At 42.6% G+C, this 27,822-nt stretch overlaps 1 pseudogene; it reads left to right on the forward strand.

Annotated features, from left to right (window-relative positions):
* The first annotated feature begins 343 nt into the window (after positions 1 to 343).
* On the forward strand, positions 344 to 27,817 carry LOC121329147 (annotated as a pseudogene).
* Positions 27,818 to 27,822: the final 5 nt, after the last annotated feature.

The following is a 27,822-nucleotide window of genomic DNA, read 5'->3' on the forward strand; positions in this document are numbered from 1 at the left end:
ATGAGCTACAACTCATAAGAGTTGTACATACAGACATTTGCACAAACTGAAAGACAGAATAGACCAGCACAATCTACTTGAGACTGCCCCTTTTAAAAATGTACAAGAGAGGAGTCCAATCACGATCCTGGAGGGCCATTCCACTACAGGTTTAACTGGTAACAGGAGGATGAACTACTTCAGGGTCTGGATGGGTGTTTAATTGGCCAAATTAAAGAATTTTAGAGCAGGGTTGGAACAGAGACCAGGACTGGAGGGTCCACCTTTGGCCAGCCCTGATTTAGAAAGTCTTTGAGGATTCCTGCCAGCTGTTGTGTGTGAATGTTCCATATCTTGTGTAGGCATGGGTCTTGTTTGGCATGTTATCTATTCTGTAAGGGGAAGGAGATTATTCTGTGCTGGCTGACTGGCACTGTCTCTTGCCCTGGGTCCTCACCCTTGTTTACTGGTGCTCAATGCACTTCACACAGTCTGTATTCAAACTCACAATACAGGCCCTCTGGTACACAGACCTTACACAAACTGTAGTTGCTGTTCTGTGTTAAATCTGGCTCCCCCTTTTATTACTAAATCATAAATCACTATTTTTTTTTTTTTAATGTATGGAATCAGTGTTTCCTCCTAACGTTGTTTTTTTTGCCTGTCTCTCTGTCTGTCCACAGGAGCCCCACTGGGTGGGTTGGGGGGTGGTACCATCACTAGGGGCTGGCGGGGGGAGTTCTGCAGGTGGCAGCTGAACCCAGGAATGTACCACTACAAAACCGTCATTGCTGATCAGGTATGTTTCAGCTGGAAATAAAGGATTCTCTGCTAGAATGATTTGTAGTTTTGACGTTGACACAGGGGGAGGGGGGACTTGTTATACCGTAAGATCCATTTGAGGGTCAGGTTTATCTTTTGAAGCTCGAGTGATTTCACTGTGTCCTGGCATTGTCACATTTACCAGAGGGGGTGTCTTATGTTGTTTTGGGTGTCCCGCAACAGGGATGGAAGTAAGACTCCTGGTGCATAGCAGTTTCACCCATTCCAGGTTTTGATATGTGCTTGATCAGTGTACAGTTAACAAGCTCAATATTGCCTGGTGTATATTCTCTCTGTTCACTGTTAATATTGCCTGGTGTATATTCTCTCTGTTCACTGTTAATATTGCTTGGTGTATATTCTCTCTGTTCAGTGTTAATATTGCTTGGTGTATATTCTCTCTGTTCACTGTTAATATTGCTTGGTGTATATTCTCTCTGTGCACTGTTAATATTGCCTGGTGTATATTCTCTCTGTTCACTGTTAATATTGCCTGGTGTATATTCTCTCTGTTCACTGTTAATATTGCTTGGTGTATATTCTCTCTGTTCACTGTTAATATTGCTTGGTGTATATTCTCTCTGTTCACTGTTAATATTGCTTGGTGTATATTCTCTCTGTTCACTGTTAATATTGCCTGGTGTATATTCTCTCTGTTCACTGTTAATATTGCTTGGTGTATATTCTCTCTGTTCACTGTTAATATTGCCTGGTGTATATTCTCTCTGTTCACTGTTAATATTGCCTGGTGTATATTCTCTCTGTTCACTGTTAATATTGCCTGGTGTATATTCTCTCTGTACACTGTTAATATTGCCTGGTGTATATTCTCTCTGTACACTGTTAATATTGCCTGGTGTATATTCTCTCTGTACACTGTTAATATTGCCTGGTGTATATTCTCTCTGTACACTGTTAATATTGCCTGGTGTATATTCTCTCTGTACACTGTTAATATTGCCTGGTGTATATTCTCTCTGTTCACTGTTAATATTGCCTGGTGTATATTCTCTCTGTACACTGTTAATATTGCCTGGTGTATATTCTCTCTGTTCACTGTTAATATTGCCTGGTGTATATTCTCTCTGTACACTGTTAATATTGCCTGGTGTATATTCTCTCTGTTCACTGTTAATATTGCCTGGTGTATAGTCTCTCTGTTCACTGTTAATATTGCTTGGTGTATATTCTCTCTGTTCACTGTTAATATTGCTTGGTGTATATTCTCTCTGTTCACTGTTAATATTGCCTGGTGTATATTCTCTCTGTTCACTGTTAATATTGCTTGGTGTATATTCTCTCTGTTCAGTGTTAATATTGCCTGGTGTATATTCTCTCTGTTCACTGTTAATATTGCTTGGTGTATATTCTCTCTGTTCACTGTTAATATTGCTTGGTGTATATTCTCTCTGTTCAGTGTTAATATTGCCTGGTGTATATTCTCTCTGTTCAGTGTTAATATTGCCTGGTGTATATTCTCTCTGTTCACTGTTAATATTGCCTGGTGTATATTCTCTCTGTGCACTGTTAATATTGCTTGGTGTATATTCTCTCTGTTCACTGTTAATATTGCTTGGTGTATATTCTCTCTGTTCAGTGTTAATATTGCTTGGTGTATATTCTCTCTGTTCACTGTTAATATTGCCTGGTGTATATTCTCTCTGTTCACTGTTAATATTGCCTGGTGTATATTCTCTCTGTACACTGTTAATATTGCCTGGTGTATATTCTCTCTGTTCACTGTTAATATTGCCTGGTGTATATTCTCTCTGTACACTGTTAATATTGCCTGGTGTATATTCTCTCTGTACACTGTTAATATTGCCTGGTGTATATTCTCTCTGTACACTGTTAATATTGCCTGGTGTATATTCTCTCTGTACACTGTTAATATTGCCTGGTGTATATTCTCTCTGTACACTGTTAATATTGCCTGGTGTATATTCTCTCTGTTCACTGTTAATATTGCCTGGTGTATACTCTCTCTGTTCACTGTTAATATTGCTTGGTGTATATTCTCTCTGTTCACTGTTAATATTGCCTGGTGTATATTCTCTCTGTTCACTGTTAATATTGCTTGGTGTATATTCTCTCTGTTCACTGTTAATATTGCTTGGTGTATATTCTCTCTGTTCAGTGTTAATATTGCTTGGTGTATATTCTCTCTGTTCAGTGTTAATATTGCCTGGTGTATATTCTCTCTGTTCAGTGTTAATATTGCCTGGTGTATATTCTCTCTGTTCAGTGTTAATATTGCCTGGTGTATATTCTCTCTGTACACTGTTAATATTGCTTGGTGTATATTCTCTCTGTTCACTGTTAATATTGCTTGGTGTATATTCTCTCTGTTCAGTGTTAATATTGCTTGGTGTATATTCTCTCTGTTCACTGTTAATATTGCTTGGTGTATATTCTCTCTGTTACACTGTTAATATTGCCTGGTGTATATTCTCTCTGTTCACTGTTAATATTGCCTGGTGTATATTCTCTCTGTTCACTGTTAATATTGCCTGGTGTATATTCTCTCTGTTCACTGTTAATATTGCCTGGTGTATATTCTCTCTGTTCACTGTTAATATTGCCTGGTGTATATTCTCTCTGTTCACTGTTAATATTGCCTGGTGTATATTCTCTCTGTTCAGTGTTAATATTGCCTGGTGTATATTCTCTCTGTTCACTGTTAATATTGCCTGGTGTATATTCTCTCTGTGCACTGTTAATATTGCTTGGTGTATATTCTCTCTGTTCAGTGTTAATATTGCCTGGTGTATATTCTCTCTGTTCACTGTTAATATTGCCTGGTGTATATTCTCTCTGTTCAGTATAGTAAAACCAAGAATAGATCAAACTGCTCTGCAATGGGAGTCTTATTTCTAGCCCTGTGTGTGTTCTTGAAAGCTGAGCTCTCTCTCTCTGTCTCTCTCTCTGAGTTCACGGTGTGCCTGCGTAGTGGAGGTCAAGACTATACCAGCAGGTCCTGTCAGTGGAGAGGACGGACTCCCTGCAGAGCTGGAACTGGGGCTTCTGTGGCAGCTATGCTTTCTACCATGCCCTGTACCCCTGGGCCTGGACCATCTACGACCTGCCGGGCCAGAACATCACGCTTACCTGCAGACAGGGGTCTCCTGTTATTCCACACGACTACCAGGTACGTTAGCTCTCCCTCTCCCTCCCCTCTCCCTATCACGCCCCTCCACCTGCTCGAGGATCTTTTCTCCAAGTAGACTGGTTCCCTTGTTATTTAAGTGCAGTCCATCCCGTCTATACAGATAGTCCTCGTTGTAGAATGTGGTCCAATGATCAAGATAGGTGAAGCCTTCCTGTGTGCACCACGTCTTCAGCCATGCGTTTAGATTAATTATTTCCAGCTGTCCATATGGTCCTTTGCAAGGTGCCGGTAGTATACCCGAAAATACCACAGTTTTGGTTTTCTCTTTTAATTTCCTACCTAGCTCTCTGAATTTGTTTTGCAAGGATTTTGGTCTGTGTCTTCCAATGTTGTTTGTACCAATGTGGACGACTACTACCGGGTCGTCTCCTGTTCGTTCTAGGAGCCTGTCCACATTCTCAGTGATGTGCTTGACCGAGGCTCCCGGAAAGCAGCACACTGTTGTAGTAAGGGGGTCCAAACTGCGAATTGAACTTGCTGTGTTTCTCAATATGGAGTCCCCAACAATCATGACCTCCCTTCTTTTTGCTGTCTGGTCACCACTGTCAATTGGGTCCTGGATGTTGCTCCTTTCACACTCTTGTTGGTTTTGCTCATCAGAATTTTGAAGTGGCTCAAATATGTTGGTTGTTTTGATTTCTGGTGGTTGTGTTTGATGAAGTTTCTTTTTTTCCCTGCTTCTGCCTACCTGAACCCAGCTGTTCTGACCTTCTATCTCCCTGGTGGCTTTCATTCTGTTAGGGGTGATGCAGACTTCCATGAATTGTGGGTGTGCCAGCTCCTCAAGATCCTGTTGCTGTCTCATTTCTTCCAGCTTCATTTCTAGCATACCTACTTTACGCACACTTGGTTTAGCTCCGCTGGGTTTTCTCGGATTTCCCACATCAAGCAGGTGTCACAGATTACTGGCTTGAAGACCATGTTGAGGGTTTTTTTTTTTTTTTTGTTTTTTTTTTTTTTTTTTTTTTTAAGTTTAGTTTCTTCTGCAGCCGTCAACCTGCTTTCAAACTGCTTCTAAACTGCTCTGTACTTTTCCACGCCTGTACTTCTCCCACGCTGTCGCTTCCACTCGCTGTCGCTGGGAAGACTGCCTCGTTATTAGCTGTGTTGTTCTGCTGTGCTGTTGGCTCCTCCCCTCGCCCGTGTCTCAGAACGACGCTGAATTTGAATCAGCTGCTCTGAGTTTCAGCTTGTTTGTTATCAGAAAAACACACACGGCTGTTTGCCTTTGAGCTGCAGTGTTCCCCAATGTCCTGTGTTTTCTGATTAAAGCAATTCAAGATGCAATTCCTCCTTACTGCTTCCAAACTGCTCTGCACTTTTCCACGCCTGTACTTCTCCCACACTGTCACTTCCACTCGCTGTCGCTGGCGTAGTTTTGTAGTACAGAGTCCACACTTCTAATAAACCGCACTACCGAACTCGAGACTACCCCCGGAGGTGGTCTGGACTCTGGTTCCTGAGTGTGGTATTAAATGCTGTGTAGGGGAGACGCTAACCATATTTAACACTTTTAATCCAGTTTAAAGGCAACTAATGCGGTTTAAAGGCATAGTATGGACAGGGCCTTTGTCTCTCTCTCCCTCTCAGGACACCAGTCTGCCTGGGGGTGTGTTTGTTTGGGACATTGAGAACCGCAATGACTTTACCCTGGAGGTCACCATCATGTTCACCATGAGGAACGGGGCCGAGACCAAGGACGACAAGAAGGGGGGGTCACTGGAACGAACCATTTCACCTGGAGAAGGAGGGGGTGGCGGTGTCCGGAGTCCTGCAGCACCATTGCACACACATCAACACCTACACCATGGCCATCACAGACAGGGCACAGGTGAGAGGACCTGACTCTGTTTAGACTACAACAAAGGAGAATTAACATAGAAGTCATTCAAATCTTAAAAGTAGTGACAGAGTTAACCCAAATCAATACTTGAAGCACAGCACACAAACCAGGACCAGAGGACACAGCTGGAAAGTGGAGATAGACTCAGGACAGAGGGAAGGAGACACTTCTTCACACAGTGGTGAGGGGATGGAATGCGCTGCCTAGTCATGTACTTAATGCTGAATCACTGGGATCCTTTAAGACTGAACTTGACAAAGTCCTGGATCCATCCGCTTCCTGGAACCGATGAGCAGTGATAACCCCGATGGCCTGTCTCATTCAGGAATGCTCCAGTGTTAGATAGATCACACAGTCGAGGCGAGTGTTAGCATCTTAACCTGATGAGCAGTGATAACCCCGATGGCCTGTCTCATTCAGGAATGCTCCAGTGTTAGATAGATCACACAATCGAGGCGAGTGTTAGCATCTTAACCTGATGAGCAGTGATAACCCCGATGGGCCCTCTCATTCAGGAATGCTCCAGTGTTAGATAGATCACACAGACGAGGCGAGTGTTAGCATCTTAACCTGATGAGCAGTGATAACCCCGATGGCCCCTCTCATTCAGGAATGCTCCAGTGTTAGATAGATCACACAGTCGAGGCGAGTGTTAGCATCTTAACCTGATGAGCAGTGATAACCCCGATGGCCTGTCTCATTCAGGAATGCTCCAGTGTTAGATAGATCACACAGTCGAGGCAAGTGTTAGCATCTTAACCTGATGAGCAGTGATAACCCCGATGGCCCCTCTCATTCAGGAATGCTCCAGTGTTAGATAGATCACACAGTCGAGGTGAGTGTTAGCATCTTAACCTGATGAGCAGTGATAACCCCGATGGCCTGTCTCATTCAGGAATGCTCCAGTGTTAGATAGATCACACAGTCGAGGCGAGTGTTAGCATCTTAACCTGATGAGCAGTGATAACCCCGATGGCCCCTCTCATTCACGAATGCTCCAGTGTTAGATAGATCACACAATCGAGGCGAGTGTTAGCATCTTAACCTGATGAGCAGTGATAACCCCGATGGCCCCTCTCATTCAGGAATGCTCCAGTGTTAGATAGATCACACAGTCGAGGCGAGTGTTAGCATCTTAACCTGATGAGCAGTGATAACCCCGATGGCCTGTCTCATTCAGGAATGCTCCAGTGTTAGATAGATCACACAGTCGAGGCGAGTGTTAGCATCTGAACCTGATGAGCAGTGATAACCCCGATGGCCTGTCTCATTCAGGAATGCTTCAGTGTTAGATAGATCACACAGTCGAGGCGAGTGTTAGCATCTTAACCTGATGAGCAGTGATAACCCCGATGGCCTGTCTCATTCAGGAATGCTCCAGTGTTAGATAGATCACACAGTCGAGGCGAGTGTTAGCATCTTAACCTGATGAGCAGTGATAACCCCGATGGCCTGTCTCATTCAGGAATGCTCCAGTGTTAGATAGATCACACAGTCGAGGCGAGTGTTAGCATCTTAACCTGATGAGCAGTGATAACCCCGATGGCCCCTCTCATTCAGGAATGCTCCAGTGTTAGATAGATCACACAGTCGAGGCGAGTGTTAGCATCTTAACCTGATGAGCAGTGATAACCCCGATGGCCTGTCTCATTCAGGAATGCTCCAGTGTTAGATAGATCACACAGTCGAGGCAAGTGTTAGCATCTTAACCTGATGAGCAGTGATAACCCCGATGGCCTGTCTCATTCAGGAATGCTCCAGTGTTAGATAGATCACACAGTCGAGGCGAGTGTTAGCATCTTAACCTGATGAGCAGTGATAACCCCGATGGCCCCTCTCATTCAGGAATGCTCCAGTGTTAGATAGATCACACAGTCGAGGCGAGTGTTAGCATCTTAACCTGATGAGCAGTGATAACCCCGATGGCCCCTCTCATTCAGGAATGCTCCAGTGTTAGATAGATCACACAGTCGAGGCGAGTGTTAGCATCTTAACCTGATGAGCAGTGATAACCCCGATGGCCCCTCTCATTCAGGAATGCTCCAGTGTTAGATAGATCACACAGTCGAGGCGAGTGTTAGCATCTTAACCTGATGAGCAGTGATAACCCCGATGGCCCGTCTCATTCAGGAATGCTCCAGTGTTAGATAGATCACACAGTCGAGGCGAGTGTTAGCATCTTAACCTGATGAGCACTGATAACCCCGATGGCCTGTCTCATTCAGGAATGCTCCAGTGTTAGATAGATCACACAGTCGAGGCGAGTGTTAGCATCTTAACCTGATGAGCAGTGATAACCCCGATGGCCTGTCTCATTCAGGAATGCTCCAGTGTTAGATAGATCACACAGTCGAGGCAGGCGTTGGCATCTTAACCCTTTGTGTTCCTATGTGGGACCTGCTCCAACATCTTCAAAAAGACGTAAAGCACCGGTCATAAACAAAGGAGAAAGCTGCTTCTGCATCTAGGGCTCAAAGAATATAACAGACATCTGCAGAGCTTTTGAGATGTTATAGTAATAAAATAATGACTTGAATAGCATTATTGAGGAGTTTGGTGATAAAACGAGTGATCAGGAGAGGATTTATCAGTATGCAGGTCTATAAAGAGGTATGTGAAATATATAGCGAACAAGGGGTGGGGCTTGGCTGGAGATACAGTAGTGTCCTTTTGCGATTCAGTGCCTTTTAAACCTGTTTTACTCTGAAAAAAAAAAATTTAAACAGTGCGTGTAAAATAAACAGCGCGTGTGAAAATAAATTGGACCTGACGCTGAATAAATGGACTGCAAATGGTTAACCTGATGGAAACAGAAATTTCTTTTGTAGAACAGAGGTTCTTATTTTGTGGCTGGCTCTGTAAACATGATTGTGTGTTGATTTATAGTAAAGTCTGCATGATGAAAAGTCCTTCCTCTGGCCTGTTTCATTGTGATTCAATGATGTGAGAAGCTCCCCCAGGACTCTCTTTACAGTGCAATCTCACTGCAGGCACTAGATGGAGCTGGTATGCTTTATAATCCCTGGCAGTGGTACAGTATCGCTTTATTGAATTACAGATTTCATTTTTCAAACCAGATCGAATACACCCCCTTACTCTCTCTACCTCTGACCCAGTTCTCAGTTCAGCTATGGTCAGATTGGGTCAGGGGGCAGTATAGTGTCTCTGCTCGGATGGAAAGTAGACTCCCATTGCATAACAGTTTGATCCATTCCTGGTTTCACAGAGTTTAATGAGACATCCAGGCTTGTTACTGTGCATGTGCACTGTGACTGACACATCTGGAATGGTGAAACTTCTGCACAAGAGCAACAGGAGTTTTTTTTTCCTCTCTCCCTCTCCCTCTCCCTCTCCCTCTCCCTCTCCCTCTCTCTCTCTCTCTCTCTCTCCCTCTCCCTTTCCCTCTCTCTCCTCTCCCCCTCTCCCTCTCTCTTTCCCTCTCTCTCTCTCCCTCTCTCTCTCCCTCTCCCTTTCCCTATCTCTCTCTCTCTCTTCCTCTCTCTCTCTCTCGTCTCTCTCCCTCTCTCCTCTCTCTCCCTCTCCCTCTCCCTCTCCTCTCTCTCTCTCTCTCTCTCTCCTTCTCTCCTCTCTCCTCCTCTCCCTCTCTCTCTCCTCTCCCCCTCTCTCCTCTCTCTCCCTCTCTCTCTCCCCCCTCTCTCTCTCTCTCTTTCTCTCCCCCCACTCCCAGCCTGGCACACACCTCAGCCACTAGACTGCGTTCAGCCTGGCAGGGGTTTGCTGAGAGCTCTGGAGAGACCTCCTCAGAGACGGGCAGCTGGACTCTCCCGCAGGTACTCTGCTGCTCCCTTGGGTTTTTGCCCTTCAGATTACCCTTTCAGAACCAAGTAACTTCAGGGATGGAGGTAAGACTCCCCTTGCTTAGCAGTTTGATCCTTTCCTGGTTCTGTATCTGTGCCTGTTTTCCTCAGGTCAACCCTATAAATACCAGTCTGTCCTTGCTGGCCTTACCTGGTTAAATAACAAACTGGATTTAAGTGTTCCCTCGTCTTTGCAGCTGGTTGATTCCAGTTTTGCTGTCTAAACATGAACCAGAGGAACACTTCCTGACTGCCTCCCCCTCCTCTGTGCAGGACCCAGCCCCCCCACACAGAAAGGTGAGCAGACGGCAGCTGCAGTGGCAGCACGCTGTACGGTGCCTCCATTAGGACAAAACACGTTGGAGTTCAGCCTGGTGTGGGACATGTCCAGAATCCACTTTGGAGCTGGGGAGCGGGAGCATCTGAGGTGGGGACTTTGCATGCTTGTGTCTGTTTCTGTGCTTGTGCTTATGTTTGTTTGCTTGTCTTTGTGTGTTTTGTGTTTCTGTGTTTGTGTGCTTGCTTCTGTGTGTGATGTTCAAAGCTCTTTGTGTTCACCGCTCCCATGGGTGCAGCAGCAGCAGTAGAGCACCGGGACACATTGGTTTGGAGAGTCGGTTCTCTGAGGGAACCTATCACAATGATCTACAGAGCATCGTCCTGTCCGGTCAATTGATAAAGAAACTGCAATGACTTGTCTTGCTCTGCCTGTCTGTCTCTCCATGCTTGTCTCACCCTGTCTGTCTCACTCTGTCTCTGTGTGTGTCTCACCAGTCTGTCTCTTGCAGGCGGTACACATGGCCCCTGAGCTCAGTCACTACGCTCTCACACACTACAGAGACTGGGAGGGCAAGATCGAGGCCTGGCAGAGACCCATCCTAGAGAACAGGTACTGTGAGAGGCGGGTCTGTTCAGCTCAGGAACTGCATTGCATGCAATATTGTTTTTACATGTTTAGAGTGTTACATTTTCAACAAAATAAAAATGCTTGTTTATTAAAATAACCAGAATTTCCAAATGTGAAAAAGCCCCAAGTAATATTATATAGAGGGTTTCCCTCCCTGAGTATACAGTTTGCCTGTGTTTAGTTTTGAAAGCTGTGTGTTCACTCAGGAGCCTCCCTGCCTGGTACAAGTCGGCCCTGTTCAACGAGATCTACTTCCTGTCCAACGGAGGCACAGTGAGGCTGGAGCTCCCCCCAGACACTGACATCACAGGGGGGCTGCGCACGGAGCAGGGGGGTCTCCCCGCACTGCCCCCTGTGCTCAGAGAGTTCAGACACTTTGCGTATTTAGAAGGTGAGGAGTGAGCCAGTCCACAAGGGGGTTCACATTTAGTTATCAGCGGGGGGTAAGGGTTTGAGGATGGCTGCTTTGAGTTCTGTTTTGTAAAGGGAGGCAGAGGGAGGCCAACAAAACAACTTGACAGGACTGTATAACCAACTGTATAGCCTGAGGAAGAAGCAAACAGGACTGTACAATTGAATCCAGGGGTGTCCAATCATGGAATTCAAGAGCCACTCCACTCCAGGTAAAATGAGATAGCTATACAGGTAGTGGACAACAAAATGGACACACCAATGTAAAGTCACTTAATAGGGCGTTGGACCACCACATGCGGCCAGTACAGCCTGTATGCCCTGTGGCAGAGTCTACCAGCCTCTGGAATTCTGCAGGAGGGATGCGGCACCATTCTTCCACGAGAAAGTCAATCAACTCACGCCTGGTAGATGGAGGTGGAAACGCTGTCTCAGGCGTCATTCCAGAATATCCCATAAATGCTCGACTGGGTTCAGATCTGGTGACTGAGAAGGCCATGACATATGGATCAGTGTCATACTCATCAAACCATTGACGACCACACGTGCTGTGTGGATGGGGGCATTGTCATCCTGGAAGACACCCCCCATCGGCAGGGAAGAAATAATAATAATAATAATAATAATAATAATAATAATAATAATAATAATAAATAATAATAAACCTTTAATTATATACCGCAATTAATGTGCAATACAAACTTTACATACAGAAAAAAAATACAATAATAAACAGTAAGAAAAGAGTACAATTATTAAAAAATGAAGTAAAGATAAAGCTCAGAATAAAACATAAAAATATTATGGAAAAGCTATATTAAAAAGGTATGTTTTTAATCAAAATTTGAAGATTGCAGTTGAAGGTGAATCTCTGATAAAAGGGGGTAAGGAGTTCCAGAGTGTGGGGGCATGAAAATAGAAAGCAGCCTCTCCCATCTTTTACCATTCACCCTCGGAATACATAGAAGGCCAGCATTTGCAGATCTCAGAGTGCGTTCAGGCTGATAAGGAATTAGCATATCATTTAGATATTGTGGAGATAGTCCATTCAATGCTTTAAAAACTAGTAATAGAATTTTAAAATCAATTCTGTAATGCACAGGAAGCCAATGCAATGATGCCAACACAGGCGTAATGTGAGTCCTTTTTTTTGTTCTAGTTAGGATTCTAGCAGCAGCATTTTACATTAGCTGTAGGCGTGATACAGCGTGACCTGTAAGTCCAGAGAATAAAACGTTACAGTAATCTAACCTTGAAAAAAAAAAAAAACACATGTACTAATTTCTTTGCATCATCCAAGGATAAGAATGATCTAACTTTTGCAATGTTTCTTAAATGATAGAAGGACACTCTAGTAATGTATTTTACATGTGGTTCAAAGGAAAGAGCAGAATCAAAAATATGCCCAGGTTTTTCACTTCAGATTTTACTTTTGATTTTTGCATACCTAGATCAATATTTGTCGAGTCCATCTGTTGATTAGAGCCTAAAAGTAAGACTTCTGTCTAACGGAATTTAACTGTAAGACATTCCGAGACATAATGCTGCAACATGGGGTGAAGATGATCACTCGGTACCATTAAGTAGCAATTTGCATTGACCTTGCCTTCTAATGGAAAGAGTGCACCCAAACCATGCCAGGAAAATGAGCCCCACAACATTACAGAACCACCAGAACCCTTTGCTGCTGGAACCAAGCACTCAGGGCTGTAGCGTTCTTTAGGTTGGCGCCACACGTGCACTCGAGAACATGATGAAGGGTGATTCATCTGACCATATCACATTTCTCCACTGCTCGGTAGTCCATTGCCTGTGCTCTTTGCACCACTGGACTCGCAAACGTGCATTGCCAGACGTGATGAGCGGTTTGTGCGCTGCAACCCGACTATGGTATGGTATGGTACTCTGTGGAGTTCTCGGCAGACCGTTTTTGATGAAACTGGCTGTTCGTGCCCCAGGTTGAAATTTGCAGTCAATTGATTTGCAGTTGCTTGCCTGTTTTGCCTTGCACTTTAAATTAATGCACAGATATCATGATCCTGGAGTATGCGCTTCTGCCCACTTGCCCTTTGCAAAACCAGCAGGCATTCTTCCTCTGCTGGTGGAGGTGGAAACAGCAGACATCCTTCCTCTGCTGGTGGAGACTTGGGCTGTGGACACTCTGTCTTCCCCTTCTGGAGCTGTGGACGTACCAATTCCCCCTTTGTGGGCTATAGATACCTGTGCTCCCCCCTTCTGGGTGCTGGGTGCTCTGGCTCCTCCCACTCAGGCTCCTCATCCTCTGGCTCCTGCTCTGGGCAGTCCTCGTCCTCATGCCCATAGGCAATACACAGGGTGCACCACCTTGGCTCCCTCGGCTTCCTCCTCACCTTTTCCCCTCTCTGTCTCCTTCTCCTTACCTTCCTCTCCTGGGCCTCCAGGCACTCTGGCTGCAGCCGCTGGCGTGGATACTGCCCCCCTTCTGTATCCGGGAGAGGGCAGTCAGCCACTCCATGCCCATAGCGCTTGCACAGGAGGCACCATCCCCCCTGGCTCTCCCAGGCCTCCACAAATGCATCCAGGTCCTCATCTGGAATTTCCCTGGACTCAGCCATCTTAAACCAGAGCACCTGCTCTGGCTGCTGGGGAGGTTGCTGCTTTCTCCGGCCGCTTTTCCCCTTTTAATTTTTTCCCAAACAAAAAAACACTCCTGGTCTGACGCTAGGAGGCGCTGTTATCCCTCTTCTGACACCAGCTGTGAACAGGATGGTTTTGCAGGAGTGACGTCAGACCAGAAATAGACTCCAAACACTGATGAATGGCAATGAGTTTTATTGTAAAAACAAAACACACGACTGAAAATAAAGGGCGCGTTGGCCAAAGTAAATAAACAGACAAACAAACAAAGTGGACGAACCCAAAAAGTATCGTGCGAGTCCTCTCGCACGAGTAGTATGTTTATATTTAAATTACTCTTCTCTCTCTCACCCGTTCTCCACTCACCGAACACACAACCCCGAGTGGGTGAAAACATGCTGTTTATATGCAGCTGTATCAAGACTCGATTGCTAATCAATCATTCAATTCAATTGGTACAACTGCACGTGAATCAATAAAGTGTAATTCCCCGTGTATTACATTTTACTTGCACGTGAAGTGCTGTGCAATCCTCGTGCCTAAATACAGATATACATTTTAAACACTTGTGCTCGTAACCCATATTTATATCCCATGTATTTTATACATAAACACCAACATTAAACACACTACAGACAACAGAAAACACTTATAAACATAAAGGGGCGGGACACTCCGCCACACCCCCCTGTCTGATTTTCTGCATTTCTGCATATTTAGACACTGAATGTTATCAGATCTTCAACCAAAATCTAATATTGGATAAAAGGGACCCTGAGTGAACAAATAACACAACACTTTAATACTTATTTCATTTATTTATTAAAGAAAGTTATACAACACCCAATGCCCCCGTGTGAAAAAGTAATCGCCCCCTTGGACTCAGTAACTAGTTACACTACCTTTAGCAGCAATAACTGCAACCAAACGCTCCCTGTAGTAATTAAGCAGTCTCTCACAGTGTCGTGGAAGAATTGTGGCCCACTCCTTCATGCAGAACTGCTTCAACTCAGTGACATTTGTGGGTTTTTGAGCATAAACTGCTCGTTTCAGGTCTTGCCCCAACATCTCAATGGGGTTTAGGTCTGGACTTTGACCAGGCCATTCCAAAACTTTCAATTTCTTGTTCTTCAACAATTCTGATGTAGACTTGCGTCTGTGTTTCGGATCATTGTCTTGCTGCATGACCTAGCTGCGCTTCAGCTTCAGCTGACGGACAGATGGATATTCTCCTGTAGAATTCTCTGATACAGAGTAGAATTCATGGTTCCTTCAATGATGGCAAGTCGTCCAGGTCCTGATGCAGCAAAGCATCCCAAGATCATGACACTACCACCACCATGCTAGACCGTTGGTATGAGGTTCTTACTGTGGAATGCAGCGTTTGGTTTTCACCAGACATAACGGGGCCCATGTTGGCCAGAAAGTTCCACTTTTGACTCATTTGTCCATAGAATATTGTTCCAGAATTCTTGAGGATCATCCAGGTGCTTTTTGGCAAACTTGAGACAAGCATTCATGTTCTTTAAGTGAGCAGTGGTTTCCGACTTGCTACTCTGCCATGAATCCCATTTTTGCCCCGTGTTTTTCTGATGGTGGAGTCAAGAACACTGACCTTAGCCGAGGCGAGAGAGGCCTGCAAGTCCTTGGAGTTTGTTCTAGGGTTCTTTGTGACTTCCTGGACGATTTTACGCCTTGCTCTTGGAGAGATTTTGGCAGGACAGCCACTCCTGGGAAGATTCAATACTGTCCCAAACTTTTCCATTTGGACAGTATGGCTCTGACTGTGGTTTGGTGGAGCCCCTGAGCCTCAGAAATGGCTTTGTAACCCTTTTCAGACTGATAGGCATCAACAACTTTTTTCTGAAGGTCTTCAGGAATTTCTTTTGATCGTGGCATGATGTGCCTCTAGAACCTGTGTGCTGACAGCTTCACTCTGATGGTGAGGGCCAAAGTCAGTCTGATTTATATTGGGCAGGGCTGGCCCAAATCAGGCCTGACTGTTAACCATAGTATTCAAACAGCTGACCCTAATTATCCCTTTAATTGGGTTGAGTTAACTAGGGGGGGGGCAATAACTTTTTCACAGCTGAAGAATACATGTTTTATTACCTTATACATCAAACAAATGAAAGAAGCACTAAACGTTGATGTCATTTTTTCTCTCAGACTCCCTGTAAATACTACTACAATCCATAGAAAGATCTGACCAAATTCAATAAGAAAAATGTGCAAAAATGCAGAAAATCAGACAGGGGGCAAATACTTTTTCACGGCACTGTGTGTGTGTGTGTGTGTGTGTGTGTGTGTGTGTGTGTGTGTGTGTGTCTATATATATATATATATATATATATAATATATATAAGATATATATATATAGTATATATTATATATATTATATATAATATATATAATATCTCATATAATGCAGTTATAGAGTGCTTTTTACACTGGTCGCATGTACTATATGCACTGTACAGTACATAGCAGAAAAAAAAGAACACACTACAATACATTTGTATGGCATGTCAGACACAGTCAGACCATTTAAATAACAGAGTACACACGGTAATACAAAAGTTTAAAGTTACATTACAACCCACTAAGATAAGAAAGCTATTTTATAAAAATTTTAGTCTTGTCTTAAACTGTAACAGTCCCAGCTTCCCTGACAAACGAAGGCAGAGCATTCCAGAATTTAGGATCTCTACAAGAAAAAGCCCTCCCTCCTCCCAGGCTACTTTTGTTGATCCTAGGAATAACCAGCAGCCCCGCATCCTGAGATCTCAGAGTGCGGTTTGGAAGGTACGGGATGAAGAATGACTTCAGCATCTGGCAGGACGTTTCATTTGTTGAATTAAACAGTTTAGAGCAGGGTTGGAACAAAGACCAGGAGTGGAAGAACAACTTTGGCCACCCCTGTTTAATCTAAATGAAGGCTGGTTTCACAGTAAACACTGTCTTCCCATTTAAACTGTCATACAGTTTAAAATTAAACAACAGACTTCACTTTGAATTTAAAGGCATGTTTTATATTGTACTTTTGTATTTATTTCAAGCACAGGGATGGAAATAAGACTCCTGCTGCAAAGCAGTGTCTTTAATAAGACACACCTCAGTTTGTTACCTCTACACTGTGGCTAGTCAGGCTCATAGTAAAGCTTGGAATGGGTGAAACTGCTGTGCAGTAGGAGTCTGATTTCCATTCCTGGGCTGCTGTGTCTCTCTCTCTCTCTTTCAGCTCCTCAGTTAGTCCCCACTGAAGTCTGCAGTCAAATTTCCTAAAATCTGCAAAGAGAAAAGTGAGTTTTCTTCAAATAACTTGTATTAATAAGTATTAATGAAGAAGAAAAAGTAAGTCAGTTAGTTCAATTCGTTTTTTTTATTAAATCATCTGAAAAAACATTTTATGGAAATCAAAAGGAGGAAAAAAATACATACAATAAAACAAAGCACTGACTATTAGACTATTTTTAAATATACATAAAACAGCAGAAATTAAATACAGTTATGGCCAAAACATATGTCTATTTAATCACATTAGTAATAATGTTTGCCTAGCAGAATAAGATTGTAGTGATGCACTGGGATTCAGATCAGCATTGGTACATTTTACAAATGCACTGTTTTAGAAATGTGTACGAGGGTTGGAGCATTTTTATACAAATGTTGTAATATTAAATCCACGTTAAGAGGCACAAAGAATTCGCTTGGAAACAGGGACAGACGACACTGATTGGCTGATAAACCAGCTTTTTTGTTTCTTTGACCAAGGGCACTGTGTGACATTTCTGAGGCGACTGGATTCCTTAGATTATATCCTGCATGTCAAAGGTCCTGCATAATCATGGCCATGCTTTAGATCTGGTAATTTCTCGTGGCTTGGCTGTTAAGAACGTCGTAACCCTAGATCTTACTGTTTTTTTTGAGGTGAATCTGCCAGTATCTACAAAGACTGTGGAGCGTACATTTAAATCCTGGGTAATTAATTCTTCAATTGCTGTTAAGCTTCCTGATGTATTGATCTCATTACCACTCTCTGAGTCCTCATCAGTAGATGAGCTGGTTAATACCGACAACACCACCTTGACTGGTATCTTAGATACTTAAATACTCTTTTAAAAAAAGCTCACATGGTTCAGTGATACGACTGGTAATATGAAATATGAGGGTCATAAAATTGAACAGAGATGGAGCGAATCTAAACTGCACGTTCGTTACATCGCATGGAAGGGTCGCCTGGTTAAATATAGGAAGACTCTGGCATTGATTACTTAATCATATTATTCTAATTTAATTGAAACAAATACAACTACTCGTACAACTACCCTTCCCTGTGGCTGTGTCTGCAGTGAAGGGGGTTCAGGGGGCTCTGTCTGCAGTGAGGGGGGTTCAGGGGGCTGTGTCTGCAGTGAGGGGGGTTCAGGGGGCTGTGTCTGCAGTGAGGGGGGTTCAGGGGGCTGTGTCTGCAGAGAGGGAGGTTCAGGGGGCTGTGTCTGCAGTGAGGGAGGTTCAGGGGGCTGTGTCTGCAGTGAGGGGGGTTCAGGGGGCTGTGTCTGCAGTGAGGGGGGTTCAGGGGGCTGTGTCTGCAGTGAGGGGGGTTCAGGGGGCTGTGTCTGCAGTGAGGGGGGTTCAGGGGGCTGTGTCTGCAGTGAGGGGGGGTTCAGGGGGCTGTGCCTGCAGTGAGGGGGGGTTCAGGGGGCTGTGTCTGCAGTGAGGGGGGTTCAGGGGGCTGTGCCTGCAGAGAGGGAGGTTCAGGGGGCTGTGTCTGCAGTGAGGGGGGTTCAGGGGGCTGTGTCTGCAGTGAGGGGGGTTCAGGGGGCTGTGTCTGCAGTGAGGGAGGTTCAGGGGGCTGTGTCTGCAGTGAGGGAGGTTCAGGGGGCTGTGTCTGCAGTGAGGGAGGTTCAGGGGGCTGTGTCTGCAGAGAGGGGGCTGTGTCTGCAGAGAGGGGGCTGTGTCTGCAGTGAGGGGGCTGTGTCTGCAGAGATGGGGTTCAGGGGGCTGTGTCTGTACTTGCTGAGATTGGGGCTGTTCCCTCGAGAGCTGTGGTAGTGGTATTTGCAGATGAGGGCTGCCGTTTTGAGTCTGGTCCTTCTGGAAGTTTCTTCTCATTCTCTGTCAGTTCTTTTAGAACCTGGAAATTCTGAAAAATAAGAGACGCATTAAACTAAAACAAGAAAGTGAACTGAGAGACAAGCAAGAATGGCTGTGTTAATGAATTTGTCAGAGCGCTGTGCTTTGCTGGACAGCCTCCGTTTATTGCAGTGAGGTATGTATTGGTGACTTCATGCAACAGTACTCTCTGTCCATCAGCTAAAACACTGCCTAACGCCGACAATCTTAATCGTTAATATTTGACAGAAAATGGAGATGCTTTGGTAAACTTCACAGTGATGGAAATGTCCAGTGTGGTTTTTGACGCGTCTCCCGATGGCTTGCCCCGCCCAGTTTTGTCAATTTTCTTTTTATGATTTCAAGGTGAATACGCTTGCCTCGTACCAGCAAAGTACCAGCTAACATGGGAAAATGTGGCCTCAACTTGCACAGATTCTGCTTCATCATACATGCCAGGGACATTAAACTTAATCAGAAACCAGATCTGCTCTGCATCATCTTCCACATGCAAAGTGTGTACACCGAGATCCATCCGCCTCCCAATTTTTACCAATGTTTCAACTAAAAACAATTTTTTTACCGATTTTTATCCCTATTTTAATATTTATAAAATAAATTCCCAGAAAATGTTTTTAAAGATAAAAAGCGAAAACTATACCCAGCTGCCTCCCATTGCCGATCCTATCTTCTTCATTGCTGTGTGCCAGGCAGTGGGTGGAAAAGCAGGTTGGGTTTGGTCCTGTTCTCCCCAGCTAGGCTGCAGTCAGTGTCTCTGGCGATTCCTTCAGCCTGCTCTTGTAAAGCTTCTTGACGTCCTCAGGGTATTGAATTACACAGCTCAGCTCTGCCTGCACTGCAGCATTGTTACATTCCCTCTGTTCAAACATCAACAATCTAGCTGCCATTCTGATTTAAATATCAACAGTTTCGCTGACTTTTCCAGCTGTTCTGTTTCAGCTTGCTTTCTTTTTCTTTCTTTCAGCACTGTCAGACTATTTGTTTCTTATTTGTTTTCCTCTGTTTTAATCTTTTCTCTGCTGAATGTGTTTTTGTTCTCACTTATTTTATGTTCACGATTCTCACAATGTATTTCACTCCGAATAAATACATTTAAAGTTTAAGAGCTCATCTTTGTGTGGCTGATCAGTTCTAAGAATTCTCTCTCTCTCTCTCTCATTTCCTCAGTGGTGAAGGAGGATGGTTATCCCATCTGTAGGGCAGCATGTCAGTTGATGGTCATGTTGTCTGCTGTTTCTCTCTCTCTCTCTCTCTCTCTCTCTCTCTCTGCTCCTCAGTGGTGAAGGAGGATGATAGTCCTGTCTGCAGGGCAGTGTATCGGTTGATGGTCATGTTGTCTGCTGTTTCTCTCTTTCTGCTCCTCAGTGGTGAAGGAGGATGGTAGCCTGTCTGTAGGGCAGCGAGTCGGTTGATGGTCATGTTGTCTGCTGTTTCTCTCTTTCTGCTCCTCAGTGGTGAAGGAGGATGATAGTCCTATCTGTAGGGCAGCGAGTCGGTTGATGGTCATGTTGTCTGCTCTCTCTCTCTCTCTCTTTCTCTCAGCTGCCTCAGTGGTGAAGGAGGATGATAGTCCTGTCTGTAGGGCAGCGAGTCGGTTGATGGTCATGTTGTCTGCTCTCTCTCTCTCTCTCTCTCTCTCTCTCTCTCTCTCAGCTGCCTCAGTGGTGAGGGAGGACTGCACGCAGCATCTGCACCTGATGAACGGAAGTGGTGCCTCATGACATTGGGGACCTAGGTCAGGGCAGAGCAAGAGAAGAGCACACATTGATACATACAGAAACACATACTGATACTGTGGCAGGCTGGTGAGTGGATAGAGGCCCAGAGACAGCCTGAAGTTCAAAAAAATAACTTTCATTATAAATAAACACAAAAATGAAAGTGTGCAAGGGCAAAATAAAAAAATCTTCAAACAAATAGAAAGACAACAAAACTTACAAAAAAATAAGGTTTCCAGGCTGGGCAATGCCTTCACTGGAATCAAACTTTCAAAAATACAAACAACAAAACACCAACCTGCTTCCTGAACTCCCTCCTCCCAAATGAGAAGCAGAGGCCTCCTTTCATGTCAGGTGGCTGGGCGCTGATTGATCATTAATTAACCTAACACACACTGTGAAGGATTTCACTATTTTTAAGGTTCGTTTGCCAGTTTCACAGACCCAGACACAGAAATTGAAGTTTTTTATCACTTTTGTGCCGTTTTATTATTCTACAGAAATAAAAGAAAAATAATCAAAACAAAAACCTAACTCCCACATCTAGCACTAACTAAACTTTCTGCAGCCCCTAAACTAACCAACTGGACAGCTAAGCTGTTTACCAGTCACAAAACATTAATGTTACAACACAGACAAAAAGGTTTACACACTCCCTTCTCTATTGAGAGGAACGGTAGTTCCTCGCGTCAAGTTATCCGCGGGAACTGCCAGACTATAATGGACTAGTCGCACGCAAAAAAAAGAAACCTTTTTTTTTTTTTTTTTGAAGATCCAAGGGAGTTTTATCCACGCATACGTATGTTACAAGGCATCCGAGTTTAATGACAATTAACTTGTTTTGTCAGCATGGAAATATACTGGGGAACACACTTACTGTGACGTCTGTATCACATTTATATTAAATGATTTATTCCGGTTTTAAATGGAGCATCTGCCTGCAAGAAATCTTTTTTTTTAATTTGGGATTTGAAACTAGCCTTCAGTTTGCAGCGTGTTGTGTTACGCTGTCAGAGCTACACAATTAGCTGAGAAAACAAGCAGTATTTTGAAAGATGAAGTCAGCCAGATGAGATTCTCGGGGGACAGTGGAGATTTACCAGTCGTCGTCGTCATCATCATCGTCATCATTCTGATATTCTGATCTTGATCTCCTGCAAAATGGTTTCCTGTTAATGTAACGCTCATTGTGGTCCCTATTGGCACAAGGAAGTACGGTTCCTCCTCTCGATACTGGCGGATGAGAGTAACGCTATTTGTAGCCCCCACTGGACAAAGAGGAACGTTAATTTCTGAGAATTAGCTATGCTGAAGGACAGCCTATATATTTGGTCAAAGTAAAACATAAATAACTAAAAACATTAATAAATATTGAAATACATGAATACCTAGACATTTCTTTCTTCTATCTTAGCTTGTGTTTCTGTTGCAAGTTAGAATTAAAGACAGTTGGGGCAGCCTTGGCCCCATGGGTTTTCCAGTTGCGTCGGTTTGCTTTGTGCTGGGCAAGGTTGCCCCAGTGCTTTCTGGTTGGCTTGTGGTTTTGATATCTCCACTTTAAATGGCTGGGCACTTTGGATAACAGTGGTGTTTTTTCACATTTCTAATGTGTGTTTTTTTTTCAGATTAACCACACAGGTCTCTCCATGCTGACAGCCTCTTTCCTTTTCACAAACATTTTACCCTGTTTATATACCTGCCTATTAATCATTGACTAAGTAATTACACCTGTGGCTGTGTTTACACAGCCACACCCCCATATTTATCTGGCAGGGGCAGAAATTAATCCCATCCCTGCCAACCCCCAACACAGGGAGGGATCTGCTCTGCCACAACACACACACACACACACATACTGATACAGACATACTCGCTGATACACATACACACTCATGAACACTGATACACACACACACACACATTGATACTCACACTGATACATACACACTAATACATATACACTCACCCTGATACATACACACTCACTGATACACTGATACGTACAAACACACACACACACACTCACTGACACTAATACATATACACACACTAATACAAACACACACTAATACACACACACACACTGATACACACATTAATACATTCACACACACACTGATACTCACACTAATACATACACACACACACACCCCTATACATACAAACACACACACGCTGATACACTTAAACTGATGCATTCACACACACACTAATACTTACAAACACATGCATACACACGCAGAGCTACATACAAACACACTAATACTTACAAACACATGCATACACATGCACTGATACATACACACACATGCACACACACTGATACATACACACACACACTGATAAATTCACACACAGACACAGATGCGGAGCTGATGTGTTTATTACCTCCCACTAGCATGCAGAATATCAGGGGTGGCCAACCGGCGTCTCCCGAGCCAGATGTGGCTCTTTTGTGGTCAAAATGCGACTCTTCGAACTTCCCATATTTTTCATTACACAATGAATACGTTTTTTTTTTTTGTTTTTTTTTTCTTTTTATATGTGTATTATTTTCACAATAAGGCTCCCAGGGTTTTTTTTTTAATTCTTTTTTATATGTGTATTATTTTCACAATAAGGCTGCCAGGGTTTTTTTTTTTTTTTTATTATTCTTTTTTATATGTGTATTATTTTCACAATAAGGCTCCCAGGGTTTTTTTTTTTTTTTTTTTTTTTAATTCTTTTTTATATGTGTATTATTTTTGTATACACATATAAAAGTGTTATTCCGACGGGGTTTTTTTTTTTTTTTTTTAAATTCTTTTTTATATGTGTATTATTTTCACAATAAGGCTCCCAGGGTTTTTTTTTTTTTTTTTTTAAATTCTTTTTTATATGTGTATTATTTTCACAATAAGGCTCCCAGGGTTTTTTTTTTTTTTTTTAAATTATTTTTTTTTTATATGTGTATTATTTTCACAATAAGGCTCCCAGGGTTTTTTTTTTTTTTATTCTTTTTTATATGTGTATTATTTTCACAATAAGGCTCCCAGGTTTTGCACAAAACATATTAACCGCTCTCCTTAGCTAAGGGAAAATACTTAACTATGCACGGACTATTTAAGATTTCAACCAATAGGCGAGTAGTTTACTGTACTCTGTAAATCCTGTCTCCATGGTAACATTTGGACAGTTAAGGAAAACTACAGAATGGCTGATAAAAAAAAAAAAAAAAAAAGAAAAAAAAAGAAACCCAAAATGGACAGAAGAGGAAAAATACAACACTTATAGAGGAATATAATAAAAGGATGATAATAGTAACAGTAATAGAATCATAATAATAACAGGCAAACTATGTCCGGATTTGACAACTGCCATGAAGCAGGAGAAATGAGCAGAAATAACTGAATGTGTGAATGCAAGAAATCTCACAGTAAATCGCATTTATATATTGTGATTTCAGAAGAGCATCACAAAAACAGGTAAATCTACAAAACATGTAGACTAAACATATTTGTTTAAACAGTTTGCATGGCTTTGTTCACAACAAAAGTGACAGCAGCATCTTGTGTTTGGCAGAATTAACCATTACTCTCACTTAAGATGTTATGCAACTGGCCACATGTTTTTTGTTTGTTTGTTTTTTGTATACATTTTTATTGTAATAAAAAGGGGTCTGTCCTCTTCAATTTCCAAAAACGCTGCCATACCGTGTTTTTTTTTCGATTTAAGGGGCCTCAATAGGACATTTAAGTATTTTCACTTAGTTATTCCCTAAAATTGTTCTGTGCAACGATTAACTAATTTAAGGGAAATACTTAAATACAAATATTACTTAAGTAGAATATTTGGGAAAACTAAGATGGGAATTTCACTTAAGGTGCTATGCAACCGGGCCCTTGCCTTTCTTTAGTCGCAGTTCAGATCTGCAGAGTTATTTCAGTACAAACCACGCCCGCATTGACAAAGAATTACCAAAAGATTCTCAACTTCTGTATTTAAAAGTTAATGCTAGAACCGCCGTGATAGTCATGGGTTATATGTGCTAATTTCCATTTAAATATGGTGTTTCTGCTATGCAAATGTTCGATATTATGTTCATGAATACATCTTTTGAGTTGCATTTGAAAGTTTGTGCTTCATTTTCATATCGGAGCTGATTAAATATACCCATCAACATGACTGCTGTCGGTAAAAAGCAAATGGATAAACAGACGCAAATGTTGATCAAACAATCTGAGACGGCGAGTTTGTGAAAACTTGCCTTAGGGATGTTATTGCTGCCCTGTCCAAACAACATCCATCTCAGATGTAAACAGTGACATTGCACTACAGCTGCATTGAACAGTGTGCGTAGTAAAGCATGCCAAAAGCCAGTCACACTCAGTACAGATCCTGCCTGTATGTGGTATAAGAAAATCAACCATAGTTAGCTACTCACCCAAATAACAAACAAAAACAAAACTATGCTTTATATGTAGAGAAAATGTATTTGTTTGGATGTCAATATTACGTATGTACTGGAAAAAAAGGGCAGCTTCATTTAATAGTGTGTGTGTGTGAGAGATAGTAATTGTAGTAAAATATATCAGTGAAATGCTAAATTAAGCTCTTTTTTAAAGTTCTCTCTCTCTCTCTCTCTCTCTCTCTCTCTCTCTCTCTCTCTCTCTCCTCAGTACAAATTCAAAGGTATGGATATTTATGTGAAAACAAAAAGTAATTTGGAAGGGAGGTTGTCTGTTAATAAATTCGAAAAATCCTTCAGTTTACGGCACAGATCTAAAAAAACCAAACAAACCCCACGCACAGCAAAGCACGCACATGATGTACTGAGTGAATTACATGGCTGGTATTTTGACTGGCTGGTTGGTTGGTTTGTTTGTTTACTGTCCCGTTACCTATTCGTTTGTGATGTGTGTAAACAGAGTTAGACTCCTATTGCTCAGCAGTTCCAGGTTTTACTATGATCATGACTAGTCCCAGTGTGTACAGGTAACAGGCTGTCTTGTTAAATTCCTAGTGAAAGCAGGAATGGATCAGTCTTCAGAAGAAGGATGGTTGTTCTTCAAAAATGTAGTACTAGAGGCGCAAAACAATTATATCCCTAAAGTAGACAAATCTAAATGTAGAACTAAATTGCCAAAATGGTTTAATAGATCAATTAAAAAAAATATTCAGCGAAAAAAGGCACTTTACAGAGCATTAAAAAAGGACCAAAAAGAAAGTACGCAGAAAGAGTACACAGAACTGCAAACGCAAGTCAAAAAGGAAGTTAGAAAGGCCAAGAGAGAAATAGAAATAAACATTGCTAAGGGAGCTAAAACCAATTCCAAAATGTTTTTCCAATATTACAACAGCAAGAGAACATTCAAAGAGGAGATTAAATGTTTAAGAGATACAAATGGCAAAATCGTATGTGAAGAAAAAAAAAAAGCAAATATATTAAATGATTACTTTTCACAAGTTTTTACAAAGGAAGATACTGACAACATGCCCCACATGTCATCCAGTTCCTATCCAGTTTTAAATAACTTTAGCATAACTGAGGCAGAAGTGTTAAAGGGACTAGGAGCTCTTAAAATAAACAAATCCCCTGGGCCGGATGAGATCCTCCCAGTAGTACTCAAAGAAATGAAAGAAGTAATTTACAAACCGCTAACCAAGATCATGCAGCAGTCTCTTGACACAGGGGTGGTACCGACAGACTGGAAAATTGCAAACGTAATACCGATCCACAAAAAGGGAAACAAAACTGAACCAGGTAACTACAGACCAGTAAGCCTGACTTCTATTATATGCAAACTTATGGAAACTATAATAAGATCCAAAATGGAAAATTACCTATATGGTAACAGGGTACTGGGAGACAGTCAACATGGTTTTAGGAAAGGGAGATCGTGCCTAACTAACTTGCTTGATTTTTTTGAGGATGCAACATCGATAATGGATAATTGCAAAGCATATGACATGGTTTATTTAGATTTCCAGAAAGCTTTTGACAAAGTCCCGCACAAAAGATTAATTCTCAAACTGAACGCAGTTGGGATTCAAGGAAACACATGTACATGGATTAGGGAGTGGTTAACATGTAGAAAACAGAAAGTACTGATTAGAGGAAAAACCTCAGAATGGAGTGTGGTAACCAGCGGTGTACCACAGGGATCAATATTAGGTCCTCTGCTATTCCTAATCTACATTAATGATTTAGATTCTGGTATAGTAAGCAAACTTGTTAAATTTGCAGACGACACAAAAGTAGGAGGAGTGGCAAACACTGTTGCAGCAGCAAAGGTCATTCAAAATGATCTAGACAAGATTCAGAACTGGGCAGACACATGGCAAATGACATTTAATAGAGAAAAGTGTAAGGTACTGCACGCAGGAAATAAAAATGTACATTATAAATATCATATGGGAGATATTGAAATTGGAGAAGGAATCTATGAAAAAGACCTAGGAGTTTTTGTTGACTCAGAAATGTCTTCATCTAGACAATGTGGGGAAACTATAAAAAAGGCTAACAAGATGCTCGGATACATTGTGAAAAGTGTTGAATTTAAATCAAGGGAAGTAATGTTAAAACTGTACAATGCACTAGTAAGACTTGTGCATTGCAAGAATCTTGAATATTGTGTTCAGTTCTGGTCACCTCGCTATAAAAAAAATATTGCTGCTCTAGAAAGAGTGCAAAGAAGAGCGACCAGAATTATTCCGGGCTTAAAAGGCATGTCATATGCAGACAGGCTAAAAGAATTGAATCTGTTCAGTCTTGAACAAAGAAGACTACGTGGCGACCTAATTCAAGCATTCAAAATTCTAAAAGGTATTGACAGTGTCGACCCAAGGGACTTTTTCAGCCTGAAAAAAGAAACAAGGACCAGGGGTCACAAATGGAGTTTAGAAAAAGGGGCATTCAGAACAGAAAATAGGAGACACTTTTTTACACAGAGAATTGTGAGGGTCTGGAATCAACTCCCCAGTAATGTTGTTGAATCTGACACCCTGGGATCCTTCAAGAAGCTGCTTGATGAGATTTTGGGATCAATAAGCTACTAACAACCAAACGAGCAAGATGGGCCGAATGTCCTCCTCTCGTTTGTAAACTTTCTTATGTTCTTATGTTCTTCCCATCCCTCCCTGCGTACACAGACACTCGCTCCCTGTAGTGACCCTGTGTTGTATCACAATCCCTGCAGACGGTGAGCCCTGGGAGAGGGTGACCGCCTACCTGATCCACGACACGTCGGACTGGAAGGACCTGAACCTGAAGTTTGTGCCGCAGGTATACCGGGACTATCACCTGACCCAGGACCACACCTACCTCACTGACATGTGGAACATCTGCCAGGAACACTCTGAAGAGCGGTGGATAACCACAGACACCTGGGATACAAACAAGACTCCTGCTGCGTAACACTTTCAAC

This window comes from Polyodon spathula, chromosome 1 (assembly GCF_017654505.1).
Source record: "Polyodon spathula isolate WHYD16114869_AA chromosome 1, ASM1765450v1, whole genome shotgun sequence".
NCBI lineage: Eukaryota > Metazoa > Chordata > Actinopteri > Acipenseriformes > Polyodontidae > Polyodon > Polyodon spathula.